Source organism: Triturus cristatus, chromosome 8 (genome assembly GCF_964204655.1).
Source record: "Triturus cristatus chromosome 8, aTriCri1.1, whole genome shotgun sequence".
NCBI lineage: Eukaryota > Metazoa > Chordata > Amphibia > Caudata > Salamandridae > Triturus > Triturus cristatus.
In genome coordinates this window covers 48696926-48719341 of record NC_140591.1, presented here as the reverse complement: position 1 = coordinate 48719341, position 22416 = coordinate 48696926, and the positions used below count along the sequence as shown (strand labels likewise).

At 41.7% G+C, this 22416-nt stretch overlaps 1 protein-coding gene across 2 annotated transcripts in view; it reads right to left on the bottom strand.

Annotated features, from left to right (window-relative positions):
* LOC146800028 (uncharacterized) overlaps nucleotides 1-19280 on the bottom strand; it is a 206363-nt gene extending 187083 nt beyond the window's left edge. For both annotated transcript variants that reach the window (XM_085620930.1, XM_085620931.1), the window contains exon 1: nucleotides 19100-19280. The gene's annotated coding sequence lies outside the window, so the exon portion shown is untranslated. The remainder of the gene's footprint in view (nucleotides 1-19099) is intronic.
* Nucleotides 19281-22416: the final 3136 nt, after the last annotated feature.

Here is a 22416-nt window from a genome sequence, read left to right as displayed (position 1 = left end):
ATGTCTCGTAGTGACCTAGCCTTCTTAAAGGTCACCAGAGGATAAGCTGGAATATCCTCACCAATGACACTGTCGGTTTTTAAGATATGCCAGTTTTTTCTCAGCATACGTTTTAGATGGTTTGCCTCTGAGGAGTAGGGGGTAACCATCCGGAATTTCCCCTTGCCAGCATTATCACCCTGTATGGGTTTCTCCATCAGAAGTTTATCTCTGGGGATCTTTCTTACCTTCTGCAAGGTTTTCTCGAGGGTCTGAGGTTTATACCCTCTCACCGCAAATCTGGCTACGCAATCCGAGGCAGCCGCCTCGAAATCACTTTCCCTAGTGCTGTTCCTTTTTAGTCTAAGTAGTTCCCCATATGGGATACTTTGAATAAGTTTTGGTGGATGGTTACTGGTAGCAAACAGGGTTGAATTGCCTGCAGTGGTTTTACGGTATAGTGCAGTGTGTATTCTTCCTCCATCAATGAACACTCGGAGGTCCAGATAGTCCGCTGCCACCGGACTCACTGTGCCTGAGAAGTGCAGATTGAGATTGTTGTCATTCAGGATATCAATGTAGCTGTATGCTGATTCCATTGTCCCCTGCCACACAATAAATAAATCATCGATATACCTATACCATTCCACCACTTTACCGCCATTTTGTCCGGTAGAGGTTCTGGGCACCTGCTCCTCCCACCAGCCCACAAATAAATTTGCATAGCTGGGTGCGAAGCAGGTGCCCATCGCCGTACCCGATCTTTGTCTGTAATGTCGATTTTCAAAAAGGAAAAAATTATTCTCCAGACAGAACTCCAAACACTCTATCAACATTTCGTTATGTTCCACATATCGTAGTTGACGCTTTTCTAGGTAAGTTTTCGCAGCCCTGATGCCATGTTCATGCTCTATGCATGTGTACAGACTAGTTATGTCCAAAACCATTAACAGATAGGTTGAGTCCCACTCCATCATAGTTATTTTGTTCAAAAAATCCTTAGTGTCTTTGATGTATGACTGGAGTTGCATTACATGAAAGAACAAAAAATGGTTAATGAACATAGATAAGAAGATGAGAAAGAGAAAATAGAAGAACAAAGATCGCAAATGGAGACAAGACTGTTAAAGTATAAGCAAAAAATTAAAACAAGAAAGCAAGAGAAATTTATCCGTGATGAGAACGATTATATCCAAGGAAGAATCCTAACCTTTGCCCGGAAATTTGACGGTCCGAGAAAGGAATTAAGTTTACGATCCAAACAACCGACATCTCAAAGAGTGGAGACCTCAGAATCAGACCTTACAGGTAATGAGTCGAGTGATGAGCCATCGGGAAGAACAACAGAAGGGAGGAAGACCACTACCCCTTTTCACGACGAATTCCAAATTATCCGGCAATCATGGCTAAGGGGTGGCAAGAACAAACCACCGGAAGGAAACGAAGAAGAACGCGACGAGCGCAGGGGGGCAGCAAGAGGCAAGCCAGCAGCGTGGAGAGGTCGCAACAAGAAAACGGGCAAACGGCAATAGATGCCACGAATCTGACAGTGGTAAATCTAACTGACAAATCTCTCACGGACAATGAAAAGAAAATTGGGTCAAGAATAACAGTCACGGATATACTCACAGGGAAGGATCTACCAGCCATTGAATTATTGGAAAACTTGAGATCAGAAGGGAATGCTAACCCTGAAATCATGACAAGTATGGTAGAGAGAACAAGGAGGGTTGGCATAGAACAAGAAAGAGAAGAGAGCCCGTTCAAACCTACCTCGATGTTCAATCCCCAAATGCCATTTGACGCCATTGATGTTTTCTCAGACACCATGGTTAAAGACCTTCTAAAATTCAGATCGAGCAAAAATTTGCACCGGAAAGGGAGGAACATAACGGTTGCAGAACAAGCGGCATTACAAGATCTCAAGTTTTCCAATAATTCAATGGCTGGTAGATCCTTCCCTGTGAGTATATCCGTGACTGTTATTCTTGACCCAATTTTTGAGTCTCTAATGTTGGGTCTTATTTTGAAATATTTGTGTAGCTTAAGTTTGCGTATAAAGCAAAAAAGACAATTCTAGTCTGAGTATATTCAAGATGATTGCTTGGACAGAAAGTTAAACCCAGACTCCGTACTTTCTTTTCATTGTCCGTGAGAGATTTATCAGTTAGATTTACCACTGTCAGATTCGTGGCATCTATTGCCGTTTACCCGTTTTCTTGTTGCGACCTCTCCACGCTGCTGGCTTGCCTCTTGCTGCCCCCCTGCGCTCGTCGCGTTCTTCTTCGTTTCCTTCCGGTGGTTTGTTCTTGCCACCCCTTAGCCATGATTGCCGGATAATTTGGAATTCGTCGTGAAAAGGGGTAGTGGTCTTCCTCCCTTCTGTTGTTCTTCCTGATGGCTCATCACTCGACTCATTACCTGTAAGGTCTGATTCTGAGGTCTCCACTCTTTGAGATGTCGGTTGTTTGGATCGTAAACTTAATTCCTTTCTCGGACCGTCAAATTTCCGGGCAAAGGTTAGGATTCTTCCTTGGATATAATCGTTCTCATCACGGATAAATTTCTCTTGCTTTCTTGTTTTAATTTTTTGCTCATACTTTAACAGTCTTGTCTTCATTTGCGATCTTTGTTCTTCTATTTTCTCTTTCTCATCTTCTTATCTATGTTCATTAACCATTTTTTGTTCTTTCATGTAATGCAACTCCAGTCATACATCAAAGACACTAAGGATTTTTTGAACAAAATAACTATGATGGAGTGGGACTCAACCTATCTGTTAATGGTTTTAGACATAACTAGTCTGTACACATGCATAGAGCATGAACATGGCATCAGGGCTGCGAAAACTTACCTAGAAAAGCGTCAACTACGATATGTGGAACATAACGAAATGTTGATAGAGTGTTTGGAGTTCTGTCTGGAGAATAATTTTTTCCTTTTTGAAAATCAACATTACAGACAAAGATCGGGTACGGCGATGGGCACCTGCTTCGCACCCAGCTATGCAAATTTATTTGTGGGCTGGTGGGAGGAGCAGGTGCCCAGAACCTCTACCGGACAAAATGGCGGTAAAGTGGTGGAATGGTATAGGTATATCGATGAGTTATTTATTGTGTGGCAGGGGACAATGGAATCAGCATACAGCTACATTGATATCCTGAATGACAACAATCTCAATCTGCACTTCTCAGGCACAGTGAGTCCGGTGGCAGCGGACTATCTGGACCTCCGAGTGTTCATTGATGGAGGAAGAATACACACTGCACTATACCGTAAAACCACTGCAGGCAATTCAACCCTGTTTGCTACCAGTAACCATCCACCAAAACTTATTCAAAGTATCCCATATGGGGGACTACTTAGACTAAAAAGGAACAGCACTAGGGAAAGTGATTTCGAGGCGGCTGCCTCGGATTGCGTAGCCAGATTTGCGGTGAGAGGGTATAAACCTCAGACCCTCGAGAAAACCTTGCAGAAGGTAAGAAAGATCCCCAGAGATAAACTTCTGATGGAGAAACCCATACAGGGTGATAATGCTGGCAAGGGGAAATTCCGGATGGTTACCCCCTACTCCTCAGAGGCAAACCATCTAAAACGTATGCTGAGAAAAAACTGGCATATCTTAAAAACCGACAGTGTCATTGGTGAGGATATTCCAGCTTATCCTCTGGTGACCTTTAAGAAGGCTAGGTCACTACGAGACATGCTGGTAAAGAGCCACCTAGAAAAAATCCCAGAACGAAGGAGTACTTTAAAAGAAATGAAGGGGTTCTTTCCCTGTAACCGATGCAAAGCATGCTCAAATAGCAGAAGAATTTTGTCATACAATATACCTGATATAGAAAGATCAAGGAATATAACTAAATTCCTAACCTGTACCACTCCCTTTGCTGTATACTGTCTGGTGTGTCCCTGTGGGTTGCGCTATATAGGCAGTACTATACATCAACTTAAAATCAGGATCCTAGAACATCTGAGAGCCATTGACAAAAAAGATGCTGCATACCCTGTGGCACGTCATTTTGCTGAATGTCACCAAAGTGACAGGAATCAATTACAGTATTTTGGCCTTGATCAGGTTCCTGTAAACATTAGGGGTGGCAACAGAATACGCAGATTAAGGAGATTAGAGTCACGGTATATCATAGACCTAGGGACGAAGTACCCGAAAGGATTGAACAGTGGGGAGGAACTGGTAGTCCACATAGGCCTATAGATGACAATAGCTTCATGCAGATAACTTTGGGCTACACTCGAAATCTGAATATGTATTATCTTCCCGCAACCTGTTGATTTCTGAAATGTGTAATCATGTGATCATATTTGATTGAAACAAATGTGTCATTGACATTAGTGTAACGTGAAGGGACGTAAGCCGATACACTGCATGATTTGCAAATGTATATAGGGGCCTAGGGGCGGCTGAGAGGAAATTGCTTCTTAAGTATTTACTTATATGCCGATACACGGCTTTATGTGCTTAGAGGCGTTGCCTACCCAATGGTATATTTTAAAAATTCAATGTTGGTCTAAAGGATATCAGGTCATATAGACTAAAGTATGGTAGACTCAACGATTTTGTATATATTTATATATGAAATGTACCGTTACAAAATGGCACCCATACTATGAATTGCAAAGTTGGTCCCTTCTTGATTTCCATGCTCCACGATTACGTTTTTAAACATGCCCCTTCTGATGTGTTATTGACACCGAAGAAGGCTAACGCCGAAACGCGTCTGTTTTGTTTGCTGTAAGCCGTTAATAAAGAACGACTTCAATGTCCCCCGTGAGTGCGGTAATTTCTTCGAAAAGAAAGAGAAATTGGAGCGACAATATAATAGCGGTTTCCACTACCGCAAACCGCACCCGCCCGAGAGTGCTTCGTATGGAACAGTGGAAACTGAGCGAGGATATATATATATATATATATATATATATATATATATATATAAATTCACTTTATAGTTAGGAATTAGCATTTAAAAAACCTTGCAAATTCACTTAAAAAACCATAGGTTTCACACATGTTATAGTTAGCTGGACATTTCCCTCGTAAAAAACCAATGAAATTCCCCCGTTATAGTTAGTGCAGGCAACTATAACTCACGCGACCGCAATCCTCTGCTGATGACGTCAGATATTACATCACTGCATTTAGACGCCTATTTACCCAGGTCTTCTTCCATTAATCTTTAGCTATACATATATTACAAATATTTATTTTTCAGAAAGACACATATGTAATCAGTGATGTAATATCTGACGTCATCAGCAGAGGATTGCGGTCGCGTGAGTTATAGTTGCCTGCACTAACTATAACGGGGGAATTTCATTGGTTTTTTTCCGAGTGAAATGTCCAGCTAACTATAACATGTGTGAAACCTATGTTTTTTTAAGTGAATTTGCAAGGTTTTTTAAATGCTAATTCCTAACTATAACGTGTGTGAAACCTATGGTTTTTTAAGTGAATTTGTACGGTTTTTTAAATGCCAAATTATGTATTTATTAATATATATTTTTTCAGGTTCTTCACCGTGCGCACACCGTGCGCACGCTGTGGGCGCTCGGTGCGCACCGAGCTACCAAGATGCGTTGTGTGTGCCGTGCACGCACAGTGCGCGCACCCCGCGCTTTTTCGAAAAACAAAAAAAAAATTTTTTCATCCTTGGGGGTCCTTCAGTGACCCCCTGACAAAGGCTAGGGGGTCAGGAACATGTCCACCCTTCCCCCTTCTCACGTTCTCCACCTTTGTTTTTCACTGCCTCAGACTGCAAGAGACAAAATGGCGGCCGACACTTCCTGATTTCGACCGATTCGAATGTTTACTGACATCTAACAACCATTCAGAATTGCGCTCGCGCACGTCACCGTGCGCGCACGGTGCGAGGCTATAGATATATATGTACTTTTAACTGCAATTTTCTCAGGAACTACTGAACAGATTGACTCCAGATATGCAAAAGGCACATCCCTGACCTGAGGACTACCTCTTTGCCAAATTTAAAGTAATTCTGTTCAGCCGTTTGGGCTGTACCTGGGACTAAAGGTCCCTATGGAAAATTGCATGGGAAAAACGCGTTTTGGGACCCCCCTTTTTTCTCAGCCCCCACTTGACGAATCCCCCCGAGACTTTCAGGGTCGGAGCGGAGCGCCCCACCTATTTTGAAAATTTTGCGAGGATTCATCAATCGGCGCCAAAGTTATTCCAAATAGAATGTTGCGGATTTCCTATGGAATCATGGTCCTAACTATATCTATCTACTGGCGACCGCCAGTAGATTATATATATATATATTTATATTATCTCAATGTTCTAAGAGTGTCCAGTGCAGCTAAGAGGAAGAAGAGCCACCCAATATTCTTCAGCTGGAAAGAGTCCAAATGTAAGAAAGGATTCTCCGAGCACTCAGGAAATCAACAGCTGAGGTCCTGGTTTTAACGTGTTCTTTGCAGACGCCAACACGTGTTACGTCCTTGGCTGATTCAATAACAACAGATTTCTTCAGGGCTAATCATACGTTGAGTGGTATTGTTCCCCCCCACTGCATTGAGCGGGGTGTGGGGCATAAGAAATGTGAATGTGTAAGCTCTGCAGGAGAGTGCTCCCGTGCTGTATAGTCAATGTTCATGTTCTGTGTTAAATATAGGAAGAGGTGGTGGCAGCATACCATTTTTCTGACAGAGTACTGACAAAACCTATTTTATAATGAGAGGTAAGTGGTGTGCCTACATACTTCACACATGTTCCATTTGAACGTAATAGTCAGAACCTTCACAGACATCTCCATGTGCTTGTTGTATGCCTGCGCCAGCTGTCTGGAAGGACTGTTAAGACACAGGACTGGCATCTTCATAAGCTGCCCCTCAGAGTTAAAGAGTCTTCACCTGAAATCTATGCATTTTGCTGGAGAGTTGTGGGTCTGACTGTAGCCTGACCTGCCAATGAGGGGAAGAAATACCTGACCATGAAGCAAGATACTGTTCAATTATGAGAAGACCAGCTGTACTATCTGGAGTTTGGAGCAGTCCAGAAGAAGTAGACAGTACTTGAAGTGTAACTGTTGACAAGCCAAGTCTGAATAGGATCTTCAAGCTTCTGAATGAGTTTCCAGAATAAGGCAAGTGAACGGAATTCAGTTAGGGGTCAACAAGTATGGCCACAATGTGCCTCTCTTCTGCTCCAGGCTAGAGAACTGGGCTGACTCTGCTATGACATTGAGCCTGTCTGCCCCAGTGGGGGAATTCCTGTCGAGGAGGAACTTGGGGGGGGGGGGGGGGGGGGGGGAGGGGACTTCCAGACCTGTGCTTTTCCTGCCCAGAGCCACTGTACACAAGCACCACAGGTGAGGGTCAACAAAGGAGACCCCAACAACCTGCACTATTGGGAGCTGAGAACAGGATGACTCTGCCATGCTAAGGACTTGTGTGTAGCACGTGTCCAATCCACCAAGTAAATTAAGCCACTTGTACATTCACTGACTGTCTCCTTCCGATTAACTCCAGCAGGTTATATAACCAGGTGGGGCTGAAACACCCAGAAGAACCTTTAGTAGTGCGACATATACAGCCTGCCTTTGCGTGCCAAAAACAAGAAAGCTGATTGAACCATATTACAATGAGCTTGCACCTGTACAAGAGTTACGTATCAATATTCCTGTGTGCTTAGACCCCTGTAGTACCAGTCATTGAACCATGTAGCTGATTAACATTACTTGTGTGTAGCATTATGTTTTGGTATTTGTTTAAAGTATTTCTCTATTGATAGAGAAAGACTCTGGGCTGGACTGTACTTATTGTACCAGTGTGACTGAGTGCAGAGTCACTAGTCCACCCCTTGCCCTTGGAAGCCTTTTACTGCTTAAACTCCATACCCTGAGTCAATTGTAAAAAGTTGTACTTTGCGCCAAGTTCGCAGAGGCATAATAAATTAGCCCATGACCACCAGCAGTAAAAGGCCAGAACTGAGTGGAGCTCAAACAGGTTCTGCTAACACTGTGTGAGACGGAATAAATCAAAGTCTTGGTGATAGAGGAATGCTTTAAACAGGTCACGTTATTGCTTCATGATCTTAATTCCAGGTTGAAGCAAATCAATATTTCATAAGCTTTTAAGTTTTACTTAGAAGGAATGCACAAAATACCAACCAAATTTATGGAATTAAATATTCATCTGAAGAATATTAAAATACCTTCATAATTCTTTTACCAGGACTGTATTGACCACAAAATGCTAAAAGTATATAGATTCCAAATACAGAAAAGTCTGTACGTACGCATGTATGTTTTTGGATTTCTACAGTGCGAACCTATCTAGTGAACAACAGAGCCTTACAGGGGATAAGCGCAGTGGTGGTGGTTAGGGGGATGGGACACAGGGAGGGCGAAAAGGTAAAGGAAGGGGTAAGAAGTCAGCCTATGTCAGCTTGTGTTCCTAAAGAAATTAATTTCCAGCTTCTTCTTGAATTGTGGGTGGGTTGGTGCTATCTTTATGCTGGTAGGAATGTGGTTCCAGATCCTGGAGCACATGTTGAGAAGGCTCGTTTTCTCCTTCCTACAGGTTTAGTTTATAATCTGGCAGTATTGGAGACCCTTGTTTGGCATAGACCTCCAGATAGTGTTAGTTGTTTAGCCAAGCAGATAGAGGTATTGGTGAAGAGAACCTTGTAAGCGATCAGATGAGCTTGAAGATCGTTCAGGCTTGCAGGGGAGACAATGTTGATACTTTAACATAAGGTAATGTGGTCGAATTTCTTCAGCTCCGTGAAGAGCTGTGCTTCAGTATACCTTGCTGCAGTATTCCTTTCAGGTGAATGAGGGTGGACTCTTGGATTGTGCCGACAGGGCAAGCCTTCATCTCGGTGAGATAAGACCAAGGCTTGAACTGTCACCCTTAAGTCTTCTCCTGAAGAAAAAAGAAAAAACATTTCTGAAGATAAATTAGAACCAAGCTGTTTTAGAATTCTTGGCAATGTGTTCTCTGCACGAGAGGCTTGTGTTGAGGGTGAAACTGAGATTTGGCCTGTTCTGTCAATTGGGATCTGAAAAGTGCTGGGTCTAAATAGGAGAGCGTGAATGAGTCAGAGAATGTTTGACGTAGTGGGTATATAGAAGGGATTCAGTCTATGTGGGGTTTAGCATCAACTAGTTTGTTGACCAAGAGTTGTATGTGTTTGAGGCAGACTTTGAGTCTCACTAGGTCATTGGTTGAGCAGAATTTGAGATAGACCTTGGTGTTGTCAATATACTGATGGAGCACTCGGGGAAGGTGGGGGGGAACCAGATGCTGGTAGCTCTTATCTGAACAACTAGCCGTTGTTTACTGAGGTAGGATGTAAACCATTGTAGGGCTATGCCAGTGAAGACCATTCAAGTTTTCAGCACAGCAATTAATGCTGGATGTTTGTCAGGGCTTAAAGCTGTAGAAAGGTCAAGCAGGTTCAGGAGGCAAAGGATGTTTTACTGCCAAGGAAAGGGTTGTCAAGTACTTGGTGTGTAGCTGTTAAATACTGCAGCGTGGCCTGAATATCGACTCATAGTCTTAAAGTAGGCTATTCCTCTGATATGCTTCTGCAACTGGATGTGGACTGCATTCTCAATAATCTGTCCAGCAAACAGGGGGTGGGTTTTAGTAGAGAAGTTGGCATGGTCTGTTGGATCTAGTGTGACCTTTTTCAGTTGAGTGAGGATTTGTCCGATATTGAGGCTGTCTGGAAAAGTACACCAAGTTAGCAAAGCATTGAAAAAGCGGAGGAGAGGTGGGAGAGCTTCTCCTTGCAAAGAATTGATAATGGAGGACAGAAGCAGGTCATCTCTGTATGAGGGACCTCGGAGTGATTTTGGAATGTTAGAAAAGTATGTATTGCAGATAATGTTGAAGGATGGCCAGTTAGTGGTGTAGCAGCTGGCTATAGGTGATGGGTAGATGATGGTTACCATGAGTAATATTTGATCACATATTGATTTTCACAGAAATAATAGGTTGACATAAATGCATTTTTCAGCAGATAGTGGGTTCTGAGATTGGATAAGAACTTGGTTTCCTTTGTCTCCACTAATGGCGGTCTTGCAGTACGTGGTAGCTGTGGTGAAGATGGAACGAGGACTGGGATGGAGTGCCTTCAGATGGATAAGGCCTTTTGATCTTTTTTTCCTCCTGCCTTTGTAAGGCATGCTTGGTTTTTGATAAATTCTTGTAAACCAGGGTGCTGATGGTTTAGGCTTGGAGGTACGAGATTTAAGAGAAGCATACCATTCTACGCGACTCTTCAGAGTGGTGTTGTAGATGTTAAGGGTGATGACATCTTTTGAGAGCCATACGTTTACAATGAGAATGAGTACCTTTCCTTAAAGCATAAATGTTTTCTGCTAAAAATGCGAAAGAAACAATGTACACCCAAGCAAGCTTTAGCAATATCGGTGTTTTTAAACATGCTGTTAAAATACTTTCAACCAGTTCTGGCTTTACCTACAACAACACTTTGCATGGCGGACAATTTTATCACATAATTATGTTTAGAAAAAGAAAAGTCTGATATCATCTTAGCTAAAGCGTCTGAACTATCTCCAACTATAATATGGGATCACTTAGCAGCATTTAACAATCATGGGGGAAAATGTGCATATTCCTGAAGTAAATAAGTGTGCGGAGTGAAGCTTTTAAGGGGAGGGTATGTGTGAGTGTGTGGAGTGATAAATACCAATCAGGAGTGGCGAGTGGGTGTAAATACTGGTAAGTAATACCCAAGTCATTATATGCAGCAACACAAACAGCATCAACTAAAAAGTGCTTCTTTGCAAAACTCAAAAAACATGAACGATTGTTTATGAAAAACACCACTGGAATAACCTAAAAGGAATACAATTCTTCAGGGACAGGTTCCTTGGTATTTGAGGTGTAAAGTCAGAAAATATGTGCCCGAGAAGCCCCTACATTATGCAGATCATTTGCTTCTTGTATTACTTCCAAACATAACGTAAACCATGGGAGAGGGCAGGTTTACAGTAACAGGCCCCTAAATTATGAAATGGACTTCCATTCTACATTTACAGGGACTGACTGATCACTTCTCTGTTTCCACAAAGCATTAAATGTCTTGTTATTTTTATAACTTTTCCTGCTTTTCCAGATTTCATTTTTGCTTTCCAGACTTCTTATTTGGTGGATAGATCGTGGTTAGTCAAAGAAAAATTAAGTAGTACAACCATCTCTCAAATTTCATTGCAACTTCAATGCGAAATGTAAAAATCCATACTCAAATATGATGCTCGATTAACTCTATTTAGGCATTGGACAAGGAAACACAAGGGCTATGATACATGACATGTGCAATTCCTACTCTCCTGAAAACTGATAAAGGTTCACTAATGTGCGAATTGCTGCATTCTTAAGAAGGTTTATGTGGTCTACTTCTGTTTGGCTAAAAAAACAGTTTCCATCTGAATGACCCTAGCACTCTACATAAGCTAAGGAAACTGAAGCATGAGACATGGCAGACTGTCGAGTGGCACACAGTTTGATTAAGTGGCAAAGTCAGAATTCAAACGTGGGCCTCTGCACACTAAAGACTGCAACTTGTCCCCAGCTTAAAGCTCCACTGTTCCTGCTCTCCTCACATTCCCCTACCGTGTAAAGTCAAAGGGCCTTGATGGCTTCTTTAAATGGTGCCTCTCCTAATATCGGGGTTCAACTGGGCAACGGAAAGGGGGTGACAGCAGCACTTGATGACAAGCAGTAAAGCGGTGCAGGCTAATGTACCCGATAGGTTAACGTTCTGGGTGTGATCTGTCACGCAACCTAAAACAATATGGACATCATACCAACTTCTTTTTTACGGGCATTTTTTTAGTCTTGCCAACACTCAGCCTGCTAGCTGCTTTCACAACTCCTGACCTGCTTGCTAACAACCTACGTGACTGAAGAGATCACCAGTGGTATCCTGTCTTCTGTTCTAGGCAGAACTGTTTAAATCGAGGAGCTGAGCTTGTTACATCTTAGCTCCTGGCGGGGTCTCCTTACTTATACCTTGTTCCTTAATGAAATACCCGTTTCCTGGGTCTTGCTACCAGCATGTGCCTTCAAAACGCAATACCGCCCCTCCCATAAGTACTGCACAAGTGCAAAACTACAGAATAAAAAAAATATATAGCTCGAAAAATCCACTGGCATGGTTCACCAAGATTTATTCAGGACGAGCTATTTTTAGGGACTACTAACCCTTTCTGGCGAGCTGAAAATCCACTAACTTCAGTTACAGAACAAAAAGTAAATGTAGGAAGACAAACTGACTTTTGACCTCTGTCTCTGAAAGCGGAGGAAAATGTGACAAGATAACAGTCATCTTTATTGCTCACAAAGTGAAAGAGCAATAAAAAGGCATTTAAATCTTGTTATGTTGTCACACTAGACGCAGAGACAGAGGTCAATAGTCAGTTTCTATTCCTACATTAAATTTTCTTTCTGTGACTGAAGTTAGAGAATGTTGTCAAGAGAAGTGTGTGACAATTGAACTGTGTAAAGCATGTGAAATGAAAGGCTAAAGATGTCAGGCATTTTTCTAACAACACTAAAATAGCTAAGTGAACATTTCAAATATATTTCACTAGTTATGAAGACCCCTTTTTTGAAATTCTGTGGTGAAAAAAATATTTTTATAAAGCTCAAAACAAATTAGAACACTACTTGGTGATGTGCAAATGTAACTTTTATTGCTGAAAGACAATTTCCACATATTGTTTATGAGCTATTATCAATAAAATGTCAGTGGGAAAGTTTTGTGGACATTTCAATGGAAAATATGCTATCTGTAAATGACAGTGCACTACAACATCATGCTTTGGTAATATATTTATGAAAAAAAGAGTTTTTAAACATGAACTGGGAATTATTACTGCTCCTGCCCAGATGACAATGCTATTAATGAACTAAGCGGCAAGCCAGGAATCATGTGTACCCTATATATGGGCTTGATTCTTGTTATACATGGAGCAAACAGTTAATCTAGTAAATAAAAAGTGTTTTTTTGGACAGAGAAGTAGTGAACTTGAATATTTGAAAGTGCTCTCTTATGTGATAATAAAGAAAAAGCGGCTTCATAAGACAAAATATTTTCCTAGGATCATGCAATGTAAGACCAGCTCACAGGTTAAGTACATTACAGTTAGGTTGAGTAGATTATTAAAGTTACCAGACCTGCAGGTTTACTAACATTATTGAGCCCTGAATACAATATAATTTACAACAAGGATCACTATGAGAGCAATGTCCCAGCTGTTCAACAAAATGACCAATCTGGCACCACTGGTCTGATGATAACCTGAACACCATGATGGGGTCATTTGTAGATTTTTTTTTTTTCCAATCAGCCTCACACAGGGAGTTGGAGATGTAATTTCCTACGCTGTAAATCCCATGACCTATCTACGTATTTTTACCGGTTACTGGTTCGGAATTGCGCTGCTAAATTATGTGTTGGACTCGATGGTCCTCAATAACAATGGCACCTGTGGTCTTGTAACATTCCAAGATTTAAGTGGCTAATGAACAACATCAGGGAAACAGTAACCCAGCCTCTAATCACCAGCAGGAATAACCAACTCACAAAAAGACTCCAGACCATCCAGAATGCAACAGCCAGACTAGTCCTCAATCTTCCACGCTAGACAACATCACATCTTTAAGTAGGGAACTTCACTGGCTCCAGATACAATCTTGCACAATCAAACTCCTCACCTACACAAAAAAAGCACTTCATAACACAGAACCTGCCTACCAGAGCAACTTTGTACAGTTTCACCACAGATCTGTCGAAGCCGCACTAGAACACCTCATGAGATCACAATGTTGCAACTTCTCATACATTGCTTCTCAAGTCATGGAACTAACTCTTACATTCCAATGTTGCTTATGAGCGCACTTTTCTTGCTGTGTGTGAAGCAGCACTTTGAGGTAAGTCTTTGCATGAGCAAGCAATATACTATTTCTATGTGATGACTGTGAGGGGCAAGCTATGTCTTGATTTACATAAAATAGTATTACATTATAAATGTTAAATCATATTTTCTAACTATCTCAATTAAATGGCAAACTACTTTTAACACTGCTCTCAAGGGGAGCTCATGAAATCATTGAAACAAATATTCTGAGAAGCCTCATTTCTCTGCAGCAGAAACGGATTTACATCTAAAGAGTCATATTAATCAGACACACTCTAGAATATGTAAATGGTAAATAAAAAATTACAGCTATCTGAAAAGAAAAAAAAAAAAGACTGTAGCACTGATATTGACAGTGTAAGTAAGTAAGGTTATTTTGCGTGATTAATTGAAACCTTTGTAACGGCATACATAAAACAGAATAAGTAAACACAGAAGAAATGTCAATGTTCGCAAGCGGTTGCGATTAAAGAGGTTTGTGCAAATTATGTTAAAAAAAAAAAAGAGCTTGACAATGGGAGGTAAAATCTTAAAATACAGTTTAACTGTGCATTTAAGCAAGCAAAGTGTGTCCTGTGCTTCAAGGTGTGATAGGGAGAGGAGCTGCTAGGGAAGCTAGTTACCAGGTCCTAGAGAGTACAAATTGGCCATTTGTGAAAATGATGCTGTTGTGTGCAAAGTTAGAAACAGCTGAGGTTTGTAGGTTACGTTCTGACTTTGTGAAAAAGATGGTTAAGGTGCAAACTAAGGGGCTCATTACGATGGAGGGCGGACATCAGTCCACCCACCATCGTTGCCGTGCTGGGACCGCCCGCGGTCCCAGCACACATATTAGGATGCGCCCACCATACTGGCGGGCACATCCCAGGCCCTTAACATTGCGGACAGTGTTGCTGGATGCAGCACCATTCGCAATGTCAAATTGGCATGCACTGCATTTCCCTGCACCACGCGGTGCCTGCCACGCAGTGCAGGGAAATGCAGGAGGTACCATGGGTACCCTCCAGTGAAGCAAAACCACCCCCCCAAAAAGGGGGGCATGCAACAGGCCCCCAAACCCAATCCCCGCCAGCCTTTCCATGGCGACATCACTTCAATGGAAAGGCCTTTTTCTACCCACATCCTAATTTGGTGGACGGTGCCTGCTAGGCACCGCCACCATTTTAGGAGCCCTGCACCATCCGCCAGGCAATCGGTAGAATTGCCTTTGGCGGTGAAGCGGCGGACGGACTTTGCGTCCGCCACAGTACCCACCGTGGCGGCCCTTCCGCCATCTTAATGATCCCCTAAGTCTTTGTGAGAGTTTAAATTTGTATTATGTCCAGGTGAAGTCAGTTTTGGTGATGTTCATGAGTCTTATAACCACCCTTGTCAGGCAACACATGGTTATTAGAGGTTATTTTTAGGTCGGGCCTATAGTGGCAGCGTGCATGCGCTGCTCGCTTTGCGAGGCATGCAGTATTCAGTATGGAGTGGAAGCTCCGCCTACTCTCCGTCCATATTTTTCATTGGCTTAGTTCCTAAATGCTGCCTTCCAATTGGCTTTAGGCTTGTTAGTCCCTCCTTATGATGGGCATGTCGTCATTTGTACCCTTCCAAGGCTTCTGGCTTCTTTACTTAGAATGTTGCACTGTATGTTTTATTTATACTATTGCATTGCAAATGCTTGTTTAGATGGCTTCCACAGTGTTTTTCCTCCTAGGTTCGCAGTGTTGTTCAGTGGGTTTTGTACTTTTTTTGCATTTTTTTCTACTATGCTTAAGAATTTTACCAGGCAGCAACTCAGTTGTATGCCCTCTCCAGAAAAGCTCGGTTTTACTGTCTGTCTGCATGTGCATATTCTTTTGTGGTTGAAAAGTGGCCTCCGCAGTGCACAGTAGTTCCTTGCAGATGCACAACAGATTTATAATATCTTCCTTTTCCTACCACAATATAGGCACAGAGGGGGTAGTGAGGGGCGTTGCCATAAAGTGAAAGGCGGAGAGTAATAAGCCTAGACTGTACCGAAAGTATGTTTCTTTGGAACTTTTTGTAAAGCCGGTGCCTAGGTAAGCTTAGGGAGTTGCCTTTGTGCAGCTCTGCTAGGTGAACCAGCCGTGCTGCTTTATCTTCCAGCAAGGTGACTCTCCTTATAGTCTTGTTAACACGTTTTTAAAGCGTTCATGTGTACCTGGGGACTCCCAAAGGCCACGAAGGCAGAGCTGGTCCAAGGAATCTTCCAGGTAGACCCTGGCAGGGCCCTTCATCTTGGATAAAAATTCAAGCCGTAGAGGAGCATTCACAGCCCCTGATATTGACAGTGTGAACTCATGCAGAAGAAGAAACAACATCCATTATACTTTTTCTGAAAGGATATACAATAGTCATGTTGGTAATAGAGAAACATCGATCAGAATACATGCACCAGCAAAATATGTCTATCACTACTATAGTCTGAATTTCTGTGTGTCTACTGTGCAGATCAGTTAATGTTTCCACGTACGGTGTTTTTTGTTTGTAATGGCCACGGAATGCCTGTCAAACTGTTAATGTATGACCGTAATTTACTACATCTGCAGACTGAAAAACAGTAAAATGTGCTAGAAATGTGTATATGTTCTACTCATGCGTTAATAATCAACAGAATGTAGATTACTTACTGTGCCATACAATTGTCCATCTCATTCTCACCAATGCACAATGATTAACATGTCCTTTACTCAAAATCGCTCTCAATCTGACTTATCAAACTTACTCTCAATATTTCATGCTTAACTAATATTTGCTAAGATTCAGTTACCAACGCTCTCTCTCTCACACATATGCATTTGTTGAAACTTAACCTAGTCCCTCTAAAACCCACTTTCTCACTCACGGTGAGTCACTTATTTTGTACCTCAGGCGTTCTCTGAACTCCCTCATTATTTCTTTGTTGTTAAAAAACTTTCTATCTGTGCCACTATCTGCTCGCTATCGCTCTTTCGCTGTCATTATTTGATATGCTAACAATCTCACTTAATCACTCCTACTTTCCTTTGCTTTCTCCCGTGCACTCATTATACTCACACCCATTGTGTCACTTAATCACTCACACTTGTCATACACTCATCATACCCACACCCATTGTGTCACTTCATCACTCTCACACTTGTCATGCACTCATTCATACTCACACCCATCGTGTCACTTAATCACTCACACTTGTCATACACTCATCATACCCACACCCATTGTGTCACTTCATCACTCTCATACTTGTCATGCACTCATTCATACTCACACCAATCGTGTCACTTAATCACTCACACTTGTCACGCTCTCTAGTTTGCTGAATGTCTTCATGCAGATATCAAAAATGTTCATACCAATTGACCAGTAAAGCGGACTGTAAAAATGCATGGTAATGCAACATTACATTAGTTGTAACTTTATATGATATACAGGAATATATTTACTGTTTTCGCTGCTTTAATGCAACATTTCACAACCTCTTCTCCAAACACAAGCAAGTCAAGAAATTCGCAATATTGTATTGACACAGCTGTGCAAATTGGTAACATTACAAGGCAGTTTAGACATGTTTGACCAGCCAAATGAATCGCCAATGCACATGGGAAAGTGTTAAAACTGGATGTTGCGCATTGGTGCTGAAACCGGATAAAGGAAATGAGGCTGCTCTATTTTTCCACAACAGTAATCACATTGATGTCCACAATGAGGGGTCCTATGGCATTCCAGGCTGTAAATGAATCAACATACATTAAGGAGAACGAGGGGAGGAATGGCTGGTGGACAATACCGAAGGTGCTTGGCTCTGCAGAGGGATTGAAAAGAGATGCAAAATGCATTGTAAAATGCTTGGCGCTAAAACAAAAGTAAAAGTGAGAGCAGTGAGAAACGCAAAGCATACTTTAAGGTCTTAGCGCTGAAAAATGTGACTGCCTTCTAGCTTCTGTTTAATAATGCTTTCCAAACAGCCTGCAAATAAGTCTTGCTTTATTTTGTGATTTATGGCTCAGAAAGAGCTAGTGTAAAAGTATGTTCTTCATGACTTCTTGTGCGCTGATAAAAATCGCTCTCTGCTGAGGTGCGCAGCTTAGTGGGGTCATAGCCCACAACACATCACAGCCTCTTCCTCCCGTCTTGAATTCCGCAGAAAGCTGTGGCATGGCTCAACGAGGAAGCCCTCCCAAGGCCAGCTCTGATCCAGGATACCCTCATGGGTGATATTGGTTAATATGAGGATGTGGTGTACGGTGCTCGGCACCAGCACTTCGTTGTCAACACTGGCACTTTGGTGGCGTTGTTAGTTTAATTTAGAAATGACCACAACAGCATTCGTTTGTTATTCAACAAACTTTCACAATGATTAATATGTGCCGCCTGCGCCATTCTTATAACTTTTATCGACATGTAATAGTCTGAATTGTCACACTTTTACGAGTGTGGTAGTAGTTGTGTTGGTACTATCACTCTATCATTGGCAGGGGCAATGTGTGGTATAAGCTGGGGAGCCCCCATGACGAGGGCCCCGTCACTTTGTTTCCCTTTTTTTTTTTTTTTTTACAAATGAAGCACGTTCAGCGCTATAAAAATATAAGTAACGTGGTCTCGGGAACGTCCTCAGACAGCAACTACAAGAATCATTGCTTAGAGCTGGAAGAAAAGTCCTTAACAAACACTTTCATGACCAACGTCAACTAACCTAGACTTCAATATCCGAGTTTACTCCTCTCTTGATATTCAAGGATAGTTGGTGACCGGACTGTGTTAACCACCTTATCTTCCATGCTGTTTTTTTTTTTTTTTATTCCTGTTTTTGCTTCCTTACTGCCTGCCTACTATGTAATGCAATTTCCGTGCTGTAAAGCGCTCTGATAGCTACGGGTCAAGCTAGCGCTATATAAAACTTTTAAAATAAATAAAGTGTTACACAAAACAGCCAAAGGAGTAAAACGCCTCCACCAACTGCTGTTATTTTCAGGCCACGAGTCTTAATCCTGGTAAAGTTCAATCAGCCCTTGATCTTCCCAGATTGGTGCACCAAGTAACGTCAACTTTTATAATAACCTGTTTACAACGGTTACAAACGGAAAAACTGTGATATGGAGCAAGACAACAATATCCCAATGACAGTCAAGTATTGCTACTATGGAATTACTCTCCTATCATGAAAATGCACAGCGCCTTTCCACATTACTCACTTCTCCTGAGTACGGGTAGGACAGCTGTCCTTGCTCTTCTCCCTAGTGACGGGTGGAACGAAGACTCCGGGCTGCAGCTGGGCGCGGCCCGTGGAGGTGATGGACGCTGCGTCGCTTTCCCTGCAGTGCCGCAAATGCATCAAAACCCGGCTCCTCCTTGAATAATGAGGGGAAGGAACAGGCGGAAGTCACGCCGGGTAGATAGAAGTAGAGGGCGGTTAATGCGCATGCGCAGAACATTATTCGAGGTGCGCATGCTCAGAAGACTACTCAAGGTGCGCATGCTCAGAAGACAGCGTTCGATCGCGATTACGCTAAGGCTACGATTCAATAGCGCACGTTCAGACAAAAGACGCTAGTCAGCGCATGCGCACCTTAATGATACGATCCTGCGCGTGTGTAAAGCAGGTATTCAGGCATTAAAGTATTTAAATAAATCCAATGGAGATCGAAGAAAGAAGATCATGAAGCTTTATTCAAGTTAACACCAACACATCACTGGAGTGCGTCCTCCCCATCTGAAGTACGAACCGCAACTGTCCACTGACACCGTTCATACTTCAGAAAGGAGGTTGGACGCACGGGGATGCATCTTCGAGAGATGCCTATTTAAATAACATCAAATAGCATGCGTGCGCGTGTAAACTCATCACGCGCATTCGAGAAACCACGAGCTCTACAGGTAACACGAGCTCGTTACACATGTAAACACCCATTAAGTACATTACATCACCCTTCTCCTTTCACAAATAAAACAAAATTGAATTTAATGAAAATAAAAATCTTTGTATCTTGAAGAAAACGTACAATTGCGAACAGGTCTTGATGAACCAATTACAGGAGAATTATTATTACCAACAACTTGAGCTACAGCAGACAATGATGATCTCGGAGAGTAATCTCCTGCATCACCATTGTTAATTGACCTTGAAGAGTCTGGTGAAGTAGAGCCAAAGTATGAAAAATGTAAATCATCATTAAAAACATTTTTTTTTTTTACAATTTCATTTGCTTGATGTGAGGTCAATTTAATTAACATTCTCTTACTCCACCAACCTTTCTGGCCAAGAAAAACAGAACCTTTAGATACTTTTAACACTTGTACAGGAAGAGACAGTTTCGAAAGACCCTTCTTAACTTTCTTGGGAGACTTGATCATCACCCAGTCTCCAATTGTAAACTCATTTGCATAATTGCAACTCCTACTATCAAAGTTTTTCTTTTGTATAGCTTGTTGAACTGCAACTTTCTTAATCATGTCCTTCTTGTCTTTGCAAGCCAAGCATGAATCCTCATTCTTCAACAATGTTCTAATCCATGATGGACAAAGGGTACCATTAGGATCTCTTTTCTTGAGTAATCTAAATGGTGAGACCCCAGTTGACGAATGAGGAGTTGTAAGATATGACCAAATCTTTTTTTTTAAGAACATATCCACAGGTACACTAGTGGATAAAGCTGACTGTATTCCCTCCTTTATAAATCTATTCATTCTTTCAACTAAACCATTAGCTGACGGGGAATACAATGCCACCTTTAAATGTTTAATAGCATGAGATTTCAAATAATTTTCCATCACATTTGAGGTAAAGTGAGAACCATTGTCTGTAACTAACTCTCTCGGATATCCTTCAGAAAGAAAAATTCTAGAAAGGAAGTTAATCACAGACAATGTGGAAGGTACAGAACAAAATTCAAACTCCACCCATTTTGAATAGTAATCTATTAATACTAAGATGTATCTTTTTTCATGAGAAAGCAAATCAAATGGGCCTGCAAAATCCAATGCTAATTTGGACCATGCTTCTTCCGGAACTGGAACATTATGCAAAGGTGTCTTTACCGTTTTCCAATGCTTGTCAGATACTAGACAAGTTGCACATGAATTTACCCACTTGGCAACATCTGCATCTAAACCAGGCCACCAAAAATTTTCTTTCAACCTCCTTGAGGTTGCACCTATGCCCAGATGCCCTTCATGCGCTATATCAAAAATTTTCTTACGCAGTGAAGTTGGGGGAACTGCAAGATCACCGCGCAAGATCAAACCTTCAACTAGGGTAAGTTCCTGATTGATTTGTGCAAATGATTTTAAGGGAGAGGGAAGTGAGCGTTCTTTGGGCCATCCCGAAACAATCATGTTTTTTACTGCAACAAGAGTGGAATCTTCTTCAGACGCTCTCACCCAATCATCCTGTGTGACATGAGGCAAGTCATTGACAAGATCATCAATAGACGCCACCACACATTCCACGTCATCAAATCTTGAACATGAGGAGTTATCTTTTAATGATAACCTAGAGAGGCAATCTGCTCTTGAATTTCGGCCCCCAGGTATGTGTTTTATAACAAAATTGTATTCATGTAATCGTGACAATAAACGAACCAGCCTGGAGGAAGCTTTTCCTGTACCATTCCCATTTAACAAATGTATTAATGGCTTATGATCAGAAAAGATTTCAAATTGAGTACCCCAAATGAAAGTCTTAAATTTTTCCACAGCCCATGTACAAGCAAGAGCTTCCCTCTCAATGGTACTGTAATTTGACTCTGCATTAGAGAGAGATCTTGAGGAAAAAGCTATTGTATTTTCCTTTCCATTGACCCATTGGCAGAGGACGGCCCCTAATCCATTTTGACTTGCATCAACCGACAAAATGCACTTTTCACCAGGTGAAAATGGAGAAAGAGCGGGGGCTTGAATGATGAGTTTTTTTATTAAGTCAAAAGCTTGTTGTGCTTCAATTCCCCATGTGAAGCATGCATTTTTCTTTAATAAAACACGTAGAGGTTGAACCACTTGAGCATAATTGGATATAAACTTTGAGTAATATTCTGTCATCCCCAAAAATGATCTTAACAGATCTTTATTTTTGGGCATACTGACTTCATCAATCGCTCTTGTGAGTGAAAACTTAGGCCTGATTCCTGAGGCAGAGATGGTGTGCCCTAGGTAGTCAATGGAATCCGCCATAAATTTACATTTTTCTGTACCCAAGGTTACCCCAAATTCTTTAAATTTGTCCAGTACCCTCCTGAGAGTAGACAAGTGCTCAATTTTGTTTTTTGAAAATATTAAGACATCATCCTGATAAGCTTGAACAGAATTAATGCCTTTTAACATGTGATCCATAAACCTTTGAAATACGCTTGCCGCAGATGCTAGACCAAACGGAAGTCTTAAATATTTATATGCACCAAAAGGTGTTACAAACGTAGTTAGGTCAGTGGAAGATTTGGATAATGGTATCTGATGATACGCGGACCTTAGGTCCAACATGGTGAAACATGTCGCACCTGCAATGTTACATAACAAA